Raw genomic sequence first — 20,152 nt, forward strand, 5'->3', positions numbered from 1 at the left:
TGTGCAAGGATTTACTCCATCACTGAAAGCATCAAAGCACTGAAAAATGACCTCAAACTCCATTAAGAGAATGTTGACCATGATAATAAAGTAACCAACAGGATAGAAATCAACAACAGTCATGTTGGCAGCTAAAGAAGTGCTAAGTTCCAGGAAGCATTTTGGTTAGTCCTCACAACAATCTATGAGGTGAGTAAAATTATTACACCATTTTTACAAATGAAGAAACTACAGGTTTTCAATAAGCTGTTCAAGATCATATTATCAATAAATGGTGAAGCCAAGATTCCAGTAACAAGAAGGAAAAGAGAAACAGAACTAGAAAGAGATTACTTTAAAAAGGAACATATAACCAAGAAAAAAAAAACATTTTCAATAACCTACCTGGTAAATTAATGGTATTCAGTTCCAATATTAAGTACCTACTCTGTTTAGGGCAGTAAACTAGGATCTGTGGATCCATAGAGGGAAGCTTTCTTAGCTCAGAATCTAATAGAGAAGATAGGCAAGGGAGCAAACAGCCACACCACACTGTGACCAGTGCTATTAATATAAACACAGGTCCACAGTCCCTGATCTAAAACACTAAGGCCAAATGTTTCAGACATAAGAATTTTTTGGATTTTAAAAAGGTAACATGATATGCCATAAATGACATGACACTGCCATGGAGATTAGGGACAGCATCCCATAACCAAACACAATTAAACATATGAATACTCACACTAAGTGGGATAAACAAAGATTATATACAGTCTCATGTCAGTTCAAGAGAACTGTTGTTGTCAAGTGAGTCTGGTGCTAAATGTATGAGGAAACTTAGTTTTTCAACCATTGTGGATACTGTAATTATGGATAAGAGACTGCAAAAGTGTGTACATAAAGTGCTTTAAGTCAGAAAGAAAAAAAATCAATCTAGTCTAGGCTTAGTACTTAGAACAATAACAACAACAAATAACAACAAAACAGTCATTAAAGTGAAACCTATAAAATGAAAGTAAATGTGACACACATCTGGTGAAAAGATGTGGTAAGAATAACTACAAACTGTCATAATATTTTCCTTGGCAAATCTGGATATAATTTTCTTTGAAGGAAACAAAGTTTTGAAAAACCTACAAGACATATAGGACATAGTACCATTTAAAACAAAATTTAGACATGATCTCAGGAAAACACAAAAAGTCAAAGAATCCTGGCAGTTTATTTTTACGAATAATAAAGCAGTTAGAGAAGCAAAATAGGACACACTATCCATGATGGCTGGAATATATTTTCATGGGGAGGTAGAGCTCCAGAATTCTATAATTAAATAAATATGACTGAATGACCTGAAGAAATAAGACATAGTACTGAGATCAATAGCAACTTAAAAGTTCAAGTAAATTCAATAGGGTAAGTACTAACACCTGAAGCAGCTGTAGTACGCACCACCTTAAAGATTATGTAACTATCACACAACAAGTCCGCTTCTAATTTTTCCTGTCCATGCTCAAGAAATTGGGGTTGAAGAGGCAGGGGTTCTTTCAAGGAAAAGAACTGTGCTATAATTTTATGTGGTAAGCACGTAAGCAAACATACTAATATGTTTTGTACATAAGGCCCAAAGAACTAAAGTGACTTTGATCATAATGCCAATGGCCCTTTTTAATTCTCTCTGTAATAAAAGCTAGCAGTAGCTAGTAGGGCTAAGAGAGCAGAAGTCAATAATTGCACTGCTTAGATGAAGCAAATATAGCAATTAATGAAAGCAGTCATCACTGCATAGTAAAAGAGCCAGATTTAATGATTCATACCAATCTGAATACAGACCTGACCGTAGCCTGGGCAAGTCATTTTAAACACCCTTAATTTACTCATCTGCAAAATAGAGGTAATACTGCCTACTGTGTAACTCGATTGTGCAGATCACAGATCATGTACATGTATATGCATATGTCATAGAGTCAAGATTCAGTAACTACAGCAGTTACTTTACGAACTTACTATCCTACCCTAGTTAGGCAGTGTCCCAGTGTTCCCTATCTCAAGTGATAGTAATCTCACCCTTACACACAACTATTCTCCACTCTGAAGCCAGAGTAACCTTTTAAAAATAAATATGATCATACTACCTCCTGTCCAGCTTAAAATTCATCCATGATACCATTATGTTCTTAGGATAAAGTACAAAATTATCAAAATAATCTGACCTTGACCATTCTGCTACACACGCTGTCAGCCTACTCTACCTTTCTTTTCATTTGGTAATTTAAAATTCTTCTGACTACTTGACCCGACACTCTGCTTGCAATGATAACCCTCACCTCCTTTTCTCCTAACAACCTCCAATTCAACTTTTCAGATTTTAGCCTTAATGTCTCTTGCTAAAAGAAGTCACTTCTATGTTCCATAGAATCCTATACTTCCCTGAAACACATATTTATAACTGCATATACTGCAAGGAAAAAAATCTGACTCAATTGTAAGCCAGCCAGACTCAGTGATGAGTGATTTTAATGTCTCTGAAAAGCAGAATCTTCTCTTCTACAATTGAACCCAGAATATCCAGCTCTAACGCCTATGAGCAGTCATCTTGCCATTATGATGGATGAGCCTACTGAGAATGGAACAAAATTGAAGGAAGCAGAGCTGAGATACTGATGAAACTGACTGGAGCACTTGGATAAAGTTTTGCCTGTTTTTTTAACTTGCATTAAATGATGAGTTTCCTTCAGTGTTTAAGCCAGTTTACACTGTGTTTCCTGTCATTTACAACTGGAAGTATCTTAACAGATACAAAGCACCTACATAAAAGCAATCAAATTTACAGAGATATGAAAGGGAAACAGAAGAACAATATAGAATATTCACAGGTAAACCACTCTCTTCTGTAAATGAGAAAAGATTACCCTTATGAATCAATAATGTATATCACATGATAATGTAAGAGGCAAGATGCTATCCAAATCTGTACAGACTAACCCCAAGTACTCAGATACTCAGAAACATCTAAATTTTTCCTAAACCTTGGCTGGGTGCAGTGGCTCATACCTGTAATCCCAGCACTTTGAAAGACCAAGGTGGGCGGATCACAACCCTAGAGGCAGAGGTTACAATGAGCCACTGCACTCCAGCCTGTGCGACAAAGCGAGCCTCCATCTCAAAAAAAAAAAAAGTTAGTATTTTCCTAAATCTTAAGTGTCAAGGATAAAGAAAGAATCAAACCAAGTTCTAGGCATTAAAAGCCAAAGTGGCAGCTTGAATTAGTGTTTCTATTTCATCATTCACACCATCGTGTGACCTTGCAGTACATCAGAGTAAGTGAAATATATTTCCCTGCCACAATGATGTTGGTCTTTGCCACAAGACTTGATTTGATCAATGAAATAAGAGACATGACAGAAGCAGAGGCTAAAATATGCTTGTTTGGCTGACTCCTGTGATTGCCATGAGAGCAAGATTCCAGCAGAAGAAGAGAACAATCCACAGCCTACAAAAAGTCTAGCCAACAATATCCCAGTTAACCTAAAGACATGAGGAAGAAAAAAAGTTCTTGTTGTTATAAGTCATTGAAATTTTAAGATTATACAGCAAAATATTGACCAATAAAGCAAGCACAGTACAATGAAGAAAACATTTGCTTTCTTAGCAATACTCACTGCCAAAGACAGTAAACAAAATTCGTAAAAGTATGAATGAAAAATTTTATATCTAGCCTAGATAGCATTCAAACAAAGAGGCAAGAGAAAACATTCTTGGCTGGCTGTGGTGGCTCACACCTGTAATCCCAACACTTTGGGAGTACAAGGTTGGCAGATCACCTGAGGTCAGATGTTTGAGGCCAGCCTGGCCAACATGGTAAAACCCAGTCTCTACTAAAAATACGAAAATTAGCCGAGCATGGTGGTAGGTGCCTGTAATCCCAGCTACTCGGGAGGCTAAGGCAGGAGAATAGCTTGAACCCAGGAGATGGAGGTTGCAGTGAGCCAAGACTGCGCCACTGCACTCCAGCCTGGGTGACAGAGCAAGACTGTGTGTCAAGCAAAACAAAACAAAACAAAACAAAACATTCTTAAGCTCGCAAGAACTCAGGGAAAAAGATAATCCATAAATGTAAAAATTCTGATGATGAAATCCAGCCAAAAAGAAATGCACCAAAGTAAACAAGAATTGGACAAAATATTTTCTGAAAAAAAAGTGGAATACATTTGCAATTAGGTAATACATAAGAAATGTAAATGTTTTCTACTTTTTTCAACTTTTATTTTTAAAATGACAATACACTTTCAGAATTTTTCTATTTTCTTTTTCCTCAACTTCAGAGATCATTTAGGAATTAATACTACCTCACAGTGAAGAAACTAAAGCCTAGCAACTTTCTTGGTTTATTCAATTAAATGCAATAAACAATGGTTATTCCTATTTAAGAGTTTTTCAAGATATTTCTTCAGTATACATTTTTTTCACTGATTAATTTAATTTGGGTAGGGGGTTATCAGGCATCATTTCTACAGGAAATGTTGAAGTAAACAGTCCGGAAATATACAAATAAACTATTAAAACAAGGAAACTTCTGAAAGACAGTAGAGCTCTTATTCAAAATCATTTTGTCACAGGGCATGCTATTAAAAACAAAACAAAAACTAGAATAGCAGGTAAGAGGGGAAATTGCATACAGATGGAAATGAAAGACTTTCACTTAAAAAGACACACTGAATAGCAAGGTACTTGTTCACCAAGTACAAGATGATATACTGACAGAGAATGAGAACCCCAGATGCCCACAAATACAAAGGGGATGAAATACATAACATTCAAAGATCAAGAGACAAGCCAAAGATGAAGCTGAGAAAACCAATGGTTTTAGAAAGAGTGTTTTCAGATCATATCACCAAAACTTTTAATCATTTAAATTACATGGTAATGATTTTTAGGGGAAAAAATAGCTTTTCACTTAAAAAACATTAATATAAAAGCATTTTTAGCATTTTGATGGTAACTTGAAAGTTTGCTACATCAGGGTATATTTTCAAATAGAATTTCAAAGGCTTTGCAAACCTGTGATAGAATGGCTCACCTGCTAAAATGTATCTTTCATCTAGAGTATATTTGACAAATGACTTATTATACCTCAAATCCTATTTAGAAGTCCATGCTGGGCCACGTGGTGGCTCACGCCTGTAATCCCAGCACTTTGGGAGGCCGAGATAGGTGGATCACTTGATGTCAGGAGTTCGAGATCAGCCTGACCAACATGGCAAAACCCCGTCTCTACCAAAAACACAAAAAACTTAGCTGGGCATGGTGGCGGGCACCTATAATCCCAGCTACTCCGGAGTCTGAGGCAGGAGAATTGCTTGAACCTGGGAGGCAGAGGTCGCAGTGAGCCAAGATCATGCCACTGCACTCCAGCCTGGGAGACAGAGTAAGAGCTCATCTCAAAAAAAGAGAAACCCATGCTAAACACTTCTCTAAATGCTGTTCTTAGAAGGATTAAACTGTTACTTATCCTAAAGCAATAAATGACTATAGTAGAAATAACCCAAAGAATAAGAATCCATGAGTTCATGCTGATAAGATTAAATGAACAAATCAACGAGTGGGGGAGAATTACTTGCAGCAAAATTTCAACAACAAAAAAATATATACCACGAATGATAGAATTAGAAAATCACCATATGCGGCAACAGCGACAGTAAGTTTCAGGTAAGATTAGTGGATGCTGTGGTAGACAGACCTAAAACGGCTTCCAGTAATCCCTACTTCCTGGTACTCATGGCCCTACATAATCCCTTCTGCTGTATTGTGGGTAGGGCCTGTAATCTGCTTCTAATAATCGAAAAAGAACAAAGGTGATAGGGTCTCACATAAGTGACTATTTCACGTATCACTGCAGTGTTCTTGCTTGGTGACTCTTCTTTGCTAGCTTTCAGGAAGCACGTGGCCATGCTGGGGAAGGCCACAGAACTCAGGACAGTCTCTAGCCAACTGCCAGCTAGGAATCTAGACCCTCAATCTGATAATCCACAAGGACTGAATCTTTCCAACAACCACATGAGCTTGGAAGCTGATCATTGCTCAATGAAGTCTTCAGGTAAAAACTCAGCCCTGACCAACACTCTGTTGCATTGCCGAGGATCAGGTAAAGCCATGCTCAGACTCCTGACACATAGAAACTGAGATAATAAATGCATTGTTTTAAACTGCTAAATCTGTGATAATATTGTTAAGCAGCAATAGATTAATAACAACATGCTAAAATTAATGGGCAAAGGTACAGTAAGAAACAAGATGTTTACAGAGTCTCAGAGTATCTTCACCCCAAAATACTTACTAATTACAAAGGGGAAAAATGGTATGTTTACAGTGAAGAAACTTGGTAGACATTGCATAAACCAAGTAATCACAGTTACCATCACCAATACTGTGGTACACTGAAACCATGGGCCTCCAGATATATTGTGGTAAAAATGTCCTTTCAATCCTGTGACATTCCTGCCAAAACTGCACAACTTAAATCTAATCATGATTAAACACCAGAAATAAAAATTGAGAAATAATCTGCAAAATAGCTGGCCTATACTAAAAAAATGTCTAGTCATGAAAGATAAAGACTGAAGTACAATTCCAGATTAAAGAAGAGTAGAGATACATGAAAACTAAATGCAAATACAATATGTGGTCCTGGATTAGGACATCAGTGGGAGAATAACCAAATTTGGATAAAGTCTGATTAAATAATAATATTTTGACAATGCAGATTTCCTGTTAACTATTTTACCCTGTAGTTACATAAAAGAATGTACTTGCCTTTAGAAAATATATTCTGAAGTTTGCTTGCTTGACTTATTTATTAATTAATTAATTTATTTATTTAGAGACAGGATCTTGCTCTGTCCCCCAGGCTGGAGTGCAGTGGTGCAATCATAGCTCACTGCAGGCTTGAACTCCTGGGCTCAAATTTAATTCTCCTGTCTCTGCCTCCAGAGTAAGTGGGATTACAAGTGTGCGCCACCACACCTGGCTAATTATCTTATTTTATTATTTATAGAGATGGGCTCGCTTTGTTACCCAGGCTGGTCTAGAACTCCTGTACTCAAGCAATCCTCCCACCTCAGCTCCCGAAGTGCTGAGATTACAGGTGTGAACCACTGCATCCAGCCTACTCTGAAGTATTTAAAAGTGAATGGGGCATTATATCTACGATTTATTATCAGACATCTCAGAAACACAAATTAGATAGACAGATGTTAACATTTGGAGAATCTAGGTAAAGTTTATATAAAAATTCTTTGGACTACTTTTGCAACTTTTCTAAAAGTCTGCAATATATCATATAAATAAAATTAAAGTTAAACAAATGCATATGATTTTTTTAAAAGTATATGAGAAAAGTCTATACAACAATATGGACCAATGAAAAGAAAGAAGTACTGATCAATGCTACAAACATGAACAAACCTTAAAATACCACATTTTATATGATTCCAGTTATATGAACTTCCAGATATGGCCAAACTATAGAGACAGAAAGTAGACTACAGGCTGTCAGGAGGAACCAGCATTACCTGTATCCAGTATGAGAGATCTCACTGGGGTGATGAAAATATTCTAAAACTGGATTATGATGATAGTAGCACAACTCAGTAAATTTACTAAAAACCATTGAATTGTGCACTGAAAATGGGTGGAGTTTCTAGCCTGGTATGGTAACTCACGCCCCAAATCCTAACATTTTGGGAGGCTGACGCGGGAGGATCACTTGAGCCCAGCAATTTGAGACCAGCCTGGGAAACATATGGAGAACCTGTCTCTACAAAAAATGTAAAAATTAAGAAATCAGGCTGGGCACGGTGACTCACACCTCTAACCCTAGCACATTGGGAGGCCTGGGTGGGCAGATCATCTGAGGTCGGGAGTTTAAGACCAGCCTGACCAACATGGAGAAACTCTGTCTCTACTAAAAATACAAAATTAGCCAGGCATGGAAGCGCATGCCTGTAATCCCAGCTACTTGGGAGGCTGAGGCAGGAGAAGAGCTTGAACTCAGGAGGCGGAGGTTGCAATGAGCCAAGATCGCGCCATTGCACTCCAGCCTGGGCAATAAGATCAAGACTCTGTCTCTAAAAGAAAAAAATTTAAAAATAAATAGAAAATTAGCCAGGTGTGGTGGTGTGTGCCCATACTCCCAACTACTCCAGAAACTGAGGTGAGAGGATTGCTTGTGCCAGGAGTTCAAGTGTACAGTGAGCTATGATTGTACCACTGCACTACAGCCTGGGTGACAGAGTAAGACCCTGTCAGGAAAGAAAGAAAAAGGGAAAGGAAAGGAAGGAAAAAAAGAAAATGAGGTGGATTTTGGAGTTTATGGCATGTAAACTACACCTCAATAAAGTTGTTTTAAAAAGAAATAGAGGGGCCAGGCGCGGTGGCTCACACCTGTAATCCCAGCACTTTCGGAGGCCAAGGTGAGCAGGTCACTTGAGGTCAGGGGTTCAAGACCAGCCTAACCAACATGGTGAAACCCCGTTGAAACGTGAGCCACTGCGCCCCGCCTGTTCCCATATTTTCTATGGACACGTATATATTCTCCCAGGGTCAAATAAAACAAAATGTATCCAGAAAACAAAGCACTTGATCACCTGACCAACCAAAGGAAAAGAAAACCATTCCAAAACAAGTACCATAAATATCCACTTATCAAATAAGAAGCAGAAAGAAAATGAAAACACTGGAACAACTTAAGTCTTTCTGCTTTATTTAGAGTGTTCATCTTCCTGCTGTTTCTGGACCTGCACTAAGATTGACCGACACTAATGAATGGATTCAATATGGCACAAACTGATCTACCATCTAAAGAGTACAATAATGCCACTGCCACTCCTAGAATATCTCCTGCTTATCATGCAATGAGTTGCAAGTAATTCAGGTTATCTGGCGAAGCAAAGATTTGACAGACTGAATCTCACTGGCAAGAAACCTATCAACATTAATACTAAAAATGGAGTTGGGGAGAATTCATCTTCCGCCTTCACACAGAAATTTTGAAAGCCCAAAAATGATTATAAAAGGTAAAAGAAACTTGTAGTTAACTCTACTCTGCAAGGTTTTCTCTACATAAAAATACAATAGGTCCTCGGGCCCCTTTTCCTACACTTTCCTCTTCTCTCCTACCGGAGGGGCCGCTCTTTCTGCGCAGTGCATTCTGGGGACCGAGGTCGAGCCCGCCCTGCCGCCATCGCCTGAGGGGAGCAAGAAAAGGCCGCGACTGGGGAGAAAACGCAGCCATCACCGGAGAGAAGTCACTCCCTAGCAGCAGCCGACGCCAGGGGTCCGCCCACCTGTTCGCCTGTCCCCCTGCCCTGTTCACAATGCAGCCTGCTTCTGCAAAGTGGTACAAAGGGACTATGTCTTAATTGAATTTTGTGTTGAAGAGAGTAAGGATGTTAATTTAAATTTTGAAAAATCCAAACCTACATTCAGTTATCTCAGAGGAAGTGATATTTTAAGTATTTAAATGAAGTTGATCTTTTTCACAGTATTGATCCAAATGATTCCAAGCATAAAAAACAGACAGATCAATTGTGTGTTGTCTACGAAAAGGAGAATGTGGCCAGTCATGGCCAAGGTTAACAAAAGGAAGGGCAAAGCTCAATTGGCTTAGTGTGGACTTCAATAATTGGAAAGACTGGGAAGATAGTTCAGATTAAGACAGGTCTAATTTTGATAGTTTCTCTGAGATGATGAACAACATGGGTGCTGATGAGGATGTAGATTCACCAGAAGTAGATGGAGCAGGTGATGATTCACAAGACAGTGATGATGAAAAAATGCCAGATCTGGAGTAAGGAATATTGTCATCACCTGGATTTTGAGAAAGAAAAATAACTTCTCCGCAAGATTTCACAATTGAGAGAATTTCTGAGTTGACAGCTCTAAAGGCAGATGCTGTATTTGCCTACTTTCACCCATTTTCCAACCTGTTTGTTTTTTTTAAAGGCCTCACTAAGGGTTGATATGTACCATTGTATGGGGCAATTTTAAGTCAGCTAGGACAATAAACCTTATGCATGAACATTTCCTAGACTTTCATGAAGCTGTTGAGTGAGGTCCTAGGCAACTGATGCAGCAGTTGTGATAAATAAAAACATCTCACCTAAGTCTCCTTTTCTTTGTAACATAGATATTGACATGATAGGAAGCTCTCAGCTTAGGGAAAGAGAACTAAATTTTAGATTATAGAACATGGATTCAAAAGTGGCTGGAACAAATTGGCTGACACCTTACTGGTAAACTGCTATTCCTCTGGTGTTATACTTCGGGATTGTTCCAAGTTTATTTTTCAAAAAACTTACTTCACATTATTCATATAAGTGATTACTTGCCAGTGTTCCACATGTATCTTAGCTAAAAGTAGAGAATGCCCTAACTTAGATGCTTTTTGAAGCCTATATATTTGGTATTGTTTGACCCTTAAGTGTTTTTACATCTCTTAGCATGGAAGACGAAGAAAGTTGTACATTGTTGTTTGAGAGTCTGTACATTTAGACCAGATTTGTATTTGCACTGTCAGTATGGCAAAAGAGTGAAAAATGTTTAATACAGTATTGGATTTTTTATTTCTTTTTTTGATTAAGCTTATACCAGGGCTTAAAACCTCAATTTATGTTCATGACAGTGGGGATTTTTTTTAATGTCCACATTCTTTCTAATAAACTGTTGGAAGACTTCTTGGCTGTCCTTTTAAGTGTCTGGCTTACTGTACTTTTTATGTATTTACCACTTCCTGAAATGGAGTTTTGATTTTTAATTGAGGAAAAATTTGAGATTATTCCTCTGTTTGAAAAAAGAGGCTTGCTGTAATGTCACAGGAAACCTTTTTAAAGTGGATCTGTAATAGAATATTGTAGATGCACTTTGCAGCATTGGAAAAGAAAGTGTTGTGATTTGATTGAAATAAAATTAAATGTGTTGTCTTCCTCTAAAAAAATATATATATAATATAGCAATAATTAGTAGTTATGATGCTGAAATTATTAATTTGAAACTATGTTTATGTACGGAAAGAATACATTTATAATGCTGTTTTGAACCAAGAGTTTCAATGTAAAAGAAAAAAGATACAAATATAAAATCAAATAATATTAAAACTCCACAAAGTTAACTCAGGAAAAAAATATGGAAAAGAAGCTGTCTTGGTTTCTCATTCATTTAATATTTACAAGGACCTACCATATAGCAACGCAGTGGTATGTGCAGGTGATATAAAAGAGGAAGTGGAAGTTTCCATAAGAAAGAAGTACTCCTTCTTAAATTTTAATGTAAAAATAACTGAATAACTGAACTAGAGCTGAGCCAAATAACACAGTCTCTTTGCTAGTGTGCACGTACACATACACGTACACACACACACACACACTTGCCCCCAGAAAAATACGGCACATAGGTAGAAGTTTAAAATGTATACTATCTAAAAACTGTTAGCCATATTTGCAATTTTGCTATCAATTCAAGAATCGAACAAAATCAGAAACTCAGGTTTAGAGCTTATGTTTTTTAATTTGTCAGTCTCCACCTCCCTGGTTTACAAGTAAGAGTATATTCAACTGTAAATGCAGCAGCACTCGCAGCAAAATTATGATTCTTAATGTTTCCTAATTATGTACTTTTTAAAAAAGAGATCTCTTCCCAAAATTAACTGATAACTTTTCCCATAACTAATGATGTCTAATTTCCCCACTGAAAATCATGACATTTTCACTATTCTTTCTTTCATTCTTAGTTTCTTTCTGGGGCTCAAAGACACATGTAAATGAAGTCCAGAATAAAGTTCAAGTATTCATGGCCCATCAACTTTCAAAGTTAAAAGTCTCAGCTTTAGCTTGCTTTGTCTTGTCTATAACCCTCCTCATTCTAAAGGCTCTTGCCAAAACTCTAAAACTTACTTGTTTTACCAATTCTGAATCATCACATTGTGAGCAGAAGCTAATAAAAATCACATTCTTATCTTTCGCTTTCTTAACCACCCATCACTGTCTAGATTTTAAATTTAACAAGGTAAAATGAACATTAACCTTCTTGAAAAAGTTAAAGGCATACCTCTGCTCATTCTCTTTACCTTAGGCAAATGCTCTCTATTTCCTACTAATATAACACGACGGCTGTTTCTCCTACGTTAGATTAAGTTGTGCCCCATTCAAATAAATGCAAAATCCTACATTTTTATTGTGGTAAAATATACATAAAATTTACCATCTTACCTTTCTAAGTGTACAGGTTCAGTAGTGTTAAGTACAGTCATCCTGTTGAGCAACCTTTTCATTTTACAAAACGGAAACTCTATACCCACTAAACAACAACCATCTTCCCCTGCCCACCAGCTCCTGGCAACCACCATTCTTTTTGTCTCCATGAATTTGACTACTCTAGGTATCTTACATAAGTGGAATCGCACAGTATTTGTTATTTTTTGTCTGGCTTATTTCACTTAGTACAATGTCTTCAAGATTCACTCATGCTGCAGCAGGTGTTGATTTCCTTTCTTTTTAAAGCTGAATATTCCATTGAATATATATGCTACATTTTGTTATCCAGCCATCCACCCATCAATGAATATTTGGGTTGTTTCTTCCCTTTGGCTACTGTGAATCATGCTGCTATGAACACTAGTGTTAAAACTATCTGTTAAGTCTCTGCTTTCAATTCTTTTGTGTATATAGGCAGAAGAGGAATTGCTGGGTAAAATAAAATCCTACAACTTTTGATCATTCTTTACTTAATCCTCAGTTTACATAACTTTCTGTTTTCAACACCTACTAACAAGAATCAGATAAAATACAGGTTGACAAGGGAGCTCCACAGGTGACCTAGTCCATTTACCTACAGGTACTTGTACCCCCTCTAAAGTATCTAAACAGGTAATCATCCAATGTCTTATGTAATCATACAACGTGGTGAATGGGCACTATGTCCTCAAGCATTTCCAATTATTCACAAATTCCTTCTTAAGCTAAACTAAATACTCTTCCTACAAGTCTATTTACAAGTCTACCTTTATGATGAAAATCAGTAGTATAATACTGGGGAAATGGGGGGGGGGCTCTTTGTTTCCTCTGCAATGTTTGAATTTTGAAACTGATTTTGCAACAAATTATATTTGAAACTGGGGGGGAGGGGGGTGTTTGACATTATTTCTTACCATTCCAATGACAGTCATTCAAGCATTTTAAGACTTCATGAAATTCTGAAATCTACTCCTTTCCAGATTATTTTTGGTCTCCTCACTGGCATTCCCTGCTGCACCCAATCCAAAGAATTTTTAATACAATAAGCTTATACCATCCATCCTCAAAATTCATCAGTGTCTGCCAATATTTGTTATCCCCATTTCAAACCTTTGATAAACAGGTTTAAGGGACATCATTAATCCAACTTATTTGATAGTAGAGATAATCTCTCTTGCAATAACAAGTTACTGCCTAATTCCTACTTTAATCCCCAATCTCTTGTCCATTTTTTCCGTACTCCTTACTATAAAATACAATTGTCAAAACTTGGTAAGGCCACAATGATTAATCATCTTCCCTCTTCCTGGCTGAACTATACACAATCTATATTTATCCTTCAAAGCTCAATCCCTTGAACTTCAATAGGATTAAATAATAGACTCAGACTTTCAAGGTTAAAAAAAAAAGAAGAAGAAGAAGAAGAAGTAATCTAGATCAGATGCTTAAATGCCCTCACTTCAAGTCGATTTTATTTATTTATTCATTTATTTAGAGACAGGGTCTTGCTCTGTAACCCAGGCTGGCTCAATCACACTGTAGCCTTGAACTCCTAAACTCAAAAGATCCTCCCACCTCAGCCTCTTGAGTAGCTGAACCACATGTCTGCACCACCACATGTGTGCACTCGGTAATTTAGAAATTACCGAATTAATAAATAGTCTTGGTAGATTTTAGACTTAAATTTAAATTTTTGTATTCCTATACACTTTCAGTAAAACATTTTTCCTTCCCTTGATCATATTACCTACAATTCCACCAATGATTGATTCATTCAGATTAACAACTAATCTGCTTTTTAAAAAGAAATAATATAAATGTAGCTTTTAACTTTGATTTAAAAAGTAACATTTGACTCATCCATACTTTAATGAATTTGTTTCTTCATATTGTTTTCCTCCCCTAAACACACCATCAAACAAATGGGAATAAAAGCACTAAAGACATAAGGGAAAGGGTGTGTAGGAAAACTTTTAAACAAGCATTTTGGGGTAAGTAGATCTAGTTGGGGCCCCAAAATGAGAGGTTCTAGGTCAACAGAGCAGCAGATGGGCATAGAACAAAAAAATAGCAAGGAATCGCCTAGAGAGGGAGGTCATAGCAACAAAAGATTCCTTGGAAATTTTTTGTTGTTGTTTGCTTTATCTTACACTTAACATCTAACTATAAACCTTCACTCTATCATCCCACTGTTGTCTTCCACTAACATCTTCTAAAAAGCATGACTTTGTCCATTAGCAGTAGCAAGTGGGTAAAACAGTTTCAAATGAAAAAAAAAAAAAAGGAGTCCAGTAATTCTATGTTCTATTTTTAAGTAAACAAATGAAATAACAAGGTTCAATATTATAAATATTATTTAGATTAGATAACTACAAACTCTTGGTATAGAAGGGCCTTAGAGAACAATCTAACTTTTTACCTAAAGAGAAATACAAAACAGTTCATTAAGATCCTTGTCCAGGCCAGCTGGGTGCGATGGCTCATGCCTGAAATCCCAGCACTTTGGGAGGCCGAGGCAGGCAAATCACCTGAGTCGGGAATTCAAGACCAGCCTGACCAATATGGGGAAACCCTGTCTCCACTAAAAACACAAAAAATTAGCCAGGCATGGTGGCGCATGCCTGTAATCCCAGTTACTCGGAAGACTGAGGCAAGAGAATCATTTGAACCCTCTGGAGGTTGTGGTGAGCTGAGATCGCACCATTGCACTCTAGCCTGGACAACAAAGAGCGAAACTCTTGTCTCAAACAAACAAACAAAAAAATCCTTGTCCGGGCCGGGCACAGTAGCCAATGCCTGTAATCCCAGCACTTTGGGAGGCAAAGGTGGGCAGATCACAAGGTCAGGAGTTCGAGACCAGCCTGGCTAACATAGTGAAACCCCATCTCTACTAAAAATACAAAAAATTAGCCAGGAGTGGTGGCGGGCACCTGTAATCCCAGCGACTGGGGAGGCTGAGGCAGGAGAATTGCTTGAATCCTGGAGACGGAGGTTGTAGTGAGCTGAGATCGCGCCATTGCACTCCAGCCGGGCGAAAGTGTTAGACTGTGTCTCAAAAAAAAAAAAAAAAAAGAGAAAAAGAAAAAAAAATCCTTGTCCAATCTCCTGAGTCCTACTCAAAAGTGAGGCAGCAGAAATAGTACTTATATTTTAGACTCATAGATGGGGATTCAAGTTGTATCACTAATTGGATATGTAATTTTTCACTGATTTGATGTGTTTATCTATGAGATAATGATTTCATAAGGCTTATTCAAGATTAAATAGACCATGTGAATGGACTCCCATCTTAGTCAAGGCCATTTCACTACAGCATCAGGCTTTTCAATCTTATGAGGAATAGGTAACAAAAAGTAGGCCAGATGTGGCAGTGTACACCTGTAGTACTACTTACTACAGAAGCTACGGTGGGAGAATCACCTAAGCCCAGAAGGTCGAGGCTGCAGTGAGCTATGATCACACCACTGCACTCCTGCCTGAGACAAACGGAGAGACAGAGACAGAAACACAGAAAGGGAGACACATACATACACACCCCCATACACACACACACAGAGAGAGAGAGAAGGATATATTATCTGAGGTAAAAGGAGTATTAGTGAGGAAAACAAAATACTTATGAATGAATATAAACTAAGAGCATGGTTCCGAAAGAACTCAGCTGGAGAGAGAATAAAAATCAACAGATTCAATTAAGTAAACCAAAAGACAGAAATTTCGCAATTTTATACCTTTGTCCTACTTGGTATTCTTGTTGATTTAGCAAGCAGAGCTTGGATATCTAAACAGCTAACACTACTTATTACAATTATTTTCTGCTTTGAACCAGAGCTATCAGTCCAGATGTAGCCATTTATATTGAGATTCAGAGTTTTGAAGTAGTTGGTTGACCCATTAATTTTACCAATTCCTGGCATTTCCCAACTAAGAGAAGTAACTTAGTTATGGTAGATCTTAGGAGATTATTAAACGACTTTCGTTGCAAGTTTACGTTCCCTCAAGTCTCAAAAATAAAGCCTAGAATAGGGGAGGCCAAATGGCACCAGCAAGTGGGAGAACATCACAAAAAACAGTCCAGCCCAGGAAGCCTCTTTGTCCTTGTGGGTCTGAGACTACAACACCTCCCCCTCACAAGATGCTGAGCAGTCAAGTAGCTCAAGCAAACGGGAACCTGCCAGGAAGCCTGTCTGTCCCCACAGGCTGAAGACTCCCTTTTGTCCACATCTACAGGCATCAGGCAGCCCAGCCTGTGAAAATTTCCATCCCCTCAGAGAGAAGCAACAGAGATCAATAAGCAGCAGAGGTCAATGGGAGCCTCTGTGGCACCAGATAAAACAAGCAGACCCAAGTACCATTGCAAAGGATCTGAAAATTAAACTTGTTACTGGAACCACAATCCACTAAAACAGTACAGGACCTGCATGGTAAACCTAAGTAAATACAGTGAATGCCAGCTTAAATAAGACTGGACATCCCCTAACATGATAGCCAAAATATCCAGGGTTCAATGGAAAATCACTATCTGAATCAAAGAAGACAATTAAAGGAGGCCAACACTGAGACAGATGTTAAAATTGTAAGAAAAATTTTGGAGTAGGCGGAATGCAGTGGCTCACGCCTGTAATCCCAGCACTTTGGGAGGCCAAGGCGGGTGTATCACCTGAGGTCAGGAGTTCAAGGCCAGCCTGACCAGTATGGTGAAACCCCGTCTCTACTAAAAGTACAAAAATTAGCTGGGCATGGCGGCGCATGCCTGTAGTTCCAGATACTTGGGAGGCTGAAGCAGGATAATTGCTTGAACCGGAAGGTGGAAGATGCAGTGAGTTGAGATCGCGTCACTGCTCTCCAGCCTGGGCGACGGAGCAAGACTCTGCCTCCAAAAAAAGTAATAAATAAACAATAAAAATTGGAATAGCTCTCATAAAAATGCTTCAAGAACTACTTAAAATTCTCCTGAAACAAATATATAGAAAATATCAGCAAAGACAGAACTTATAAAAAGAAATCAAATAGAAATTATAAAAACAAAAAATACACTAAGATATTGAAAAACTCATCAGTAAGAGAGTGGAGATGACAGAGGATAGAATCAGTGAGCTTAATAACAGGTCAATACAATTTACTCAATGTGAACAGACAGAAAAAATAACACCAAAAAAAAAATCAACAGAATCTTAAGGCACCGTGGGATAATAACAGAAGATTCAACATTCATATCATCAGCATTCCAGAAAGAAAAGAGAAAAAGAGTAGGGTGGAAAGAGTATTCAAAGAATTGACCAGGCACAGTAGCTCACGTTTGTAATCCCAGCACTTTGGAAGGTCAAGGTGGGTGAATCACTTGAGGTCAGGAGCTTAAGACCAGCCTGGCCAATGTAGTGAAATTCTGTCTCTACTAAATTAGCTGGCTTGGTGGCACACACCTGTAATCCCAGCTACTCGGGAGGCTGAGGCAGGAGAATTGCCGGATCCTGGGAGGCAGAGGTTGCAGTGAGCAGAGATCACACCACCACACTCCAGCCTGGGTGACAGAGTGAGACTCTGTCTCCAAAAAAAAGAAAAAAAAAGAGTATTCAAAGAATTAACAGCTGAAAACTTCTCTTATTTGGTTAAAGAAATAAACACAGGATGGGCACAATGACACAGGCCTGTAAACCCAGCACTTTGGGAGGGCAAGGCAGGCAAACTGCTTGAGCTCAGGCATTGCACTGGGCAACATGGTGAAACCCTGCCTCTACAAAAAATGCAAAAATTAGACAGGCATGGTGGTGCACACCTGTAGCCCCAGCTACTCAGGAGGCTAAGATGGGAGGACTGTTTGAGCCCAGGAGGCTGGGGCTGCAGTGAGCTGAGATTGCACCACTGCACTCCAGCCTGGGCAACAGAATGAGACCCGGTCTCAAAAAACAAAAAACCTGAAGATGTAACAGGATTTAAAAATAAATAGAAAAAGTAATAAAGAAAAATGAAGAAATAAATGAACAGATTCAAGAAACTCAGTGAATCTAAATAGGATAAATCTAAATAAGTCCACCAAGATACATCATAATTAAACTCCTGAAAACTAAATCCAAAGAAAAAGTCCTGAAAGCAGTCAGAGAGAAACAATACATTACTACAGGGAAACACCAATTTAAATGACAATAGATTTGTCAACTAAAACCACATAGGCCAGAAGGAAATGGCATGACATTTCACTAGTGCTGAATGAAAAGAACTGTCAATTGTGAATTCTATATCTGACGAACCAGCTTCAGACTAAGTAAAACTAAAAGAAGTAGTTGACTTCAGACTAAGTAAAACTAAAAGAACTATTCTTAAAGAATGACTAAAGGAAGTCATTGAATGGAATGGAAATGATAAAAGAAGCAATCCTGTAGCACCAGGAAGAAAAAACAGAAAGAGCAGGAACAGGTATATACCACAGACTATGCTTCTCATAAATTTTATAAATTACATTTGATGACTGGAACACAAATTTTAATACCATCTCATACGCAAGAATCTAAATGGAAGTACGGTTTCCACACTTCATTTACAGTGGTAAAATGATATCAGCAGACTGTGATAAATCACATGTATATGTTGTAATACCCAGTTGAAACAGTTTAGAAAACTATGTAAAGATAAAGAAATACAATACTACAAATATAAATCAAGACAGAATCCTAAAATATGATCCATGAGGAAGTCAAGAAAAGAGAAACAGAGGAATGAGAAATAGAGGAAACACAGAAAACAAAACAAAACAAAAATGGCAGACAAACTCACCTATCAATAATTACTTTAAATATAAATCGTGTAAACACACAAATTAAAAGGCAAGGATTGGCAGCATGGACCAAAAAAAAAAAAAAAAAAAAAAAATCTAAACTATATGCAGTTTACAAGAAATTCATTTAGTTTCAAGGTGTCTTTAAAATTAAACATGCACTTACCACACAACCCAGCAACAGCACTTTCTGTACATTTAACCCAGAGAATGGAAAATGCATGCCCATATAAAAACATTTACACAGATGTTCATAGAAGTTTTATTTTTAATAGCCAAAGCCTGGAAACAATTCAGATATGCAATGGATAGTTAGAAATTGTCGTACATCCATGTCAAAGAATACTACTCGGCAATAAAAAAGAATGAACTATGAACACAATAACTTGGAGGACTCCCCAGAAACATACAATGAATGGGGGTTGCGGGGGAGCCAATCCCAGATGGTTACACACTCTATGATTCCATTAAACACTTGAAATGACAAAATTATAGAAATGTAGGACAAACTAGAATAAGGAGGGCAAGAAGAGGTACTAGGGAAGTACATGTGGTTTTAAAAGAAGAACACAAAGGATATTCGTTGAAAGTATTCTGTATCTTGATTGTGGTGGTAGGTACATAAATCTATACACATGATAAAACCACATAGCACCCCATACACATACACACACCTGGGTACCAGTAAAACCAGGTGGATTATATCAGACACGGTATTCTGGCTGTGACACTGCACTATGGTTTTGCACAATGTTACCGTTAGGAGAATCTGCATAAAAGGTTACTTCCTACAACTGCTTATGGCTTACATTTTTCTGTTGTACTTTAATTTTCTATAGGAAGCAATGGACAGCTGTTGCTTCTTCCTGGCCAATATCCATTCCCTCTTCTTCTGTAAAGAATGCTCAATTTTGGCTGGGCATGGTGGCTCACATCTGTAATCCCAGCACTTTGGAAGGTTGAGGTGGGCGGATCACTTGAGGCCAGGAGCTTGAGACTGGCCTGACCAACATAGTGAAACCCCATCTCTACTACAAATACAAAAAAGTAGCTGGGCGTGGTGGTGTGCGTCTGTAATCTCAGTTACTCGGGTGGCTGAGGCAGGAAAACTGCT

General features: G+C 37.9%; 1 protein-coding gene and 1 pseudogene across 2 annotated transcripts in view; one reads left to right on the plus strand and one right to left on the minus strand.

Moving 5' to 3' along the window:
• The window catches only part of ASXL2 (ASXL transcriptional regulator 2), a 160,943-nt gene that overhangs the window by 81,473 nt on the left and 59,318 nt on the right, over positions 1–20,152 (minus strand). The gene's annotated exons all lie outside the window — the stretch shown is intronic.
• LOC111554409 lies at positions 9,354–9,830 on the plus strand (annotated as a pseudogene).

The sequence above is a fragment of the Piliocolobus tephrosceles genome, chromosome 15 (genome assembly GCF_002776525.5).
Source record: "Piliocolobus tephrosceles isolate RC106 chromosome 15, ASM277652v3, whole genome shotgun sequence".
In the NCBI taxonomy this organism is placed as follows: Eukaryota; Metazoa; Chordata; class Mammalia; order Primates; family Cercopithecidae; genus Piliocolobus; species Piliocolobus tephrosceles.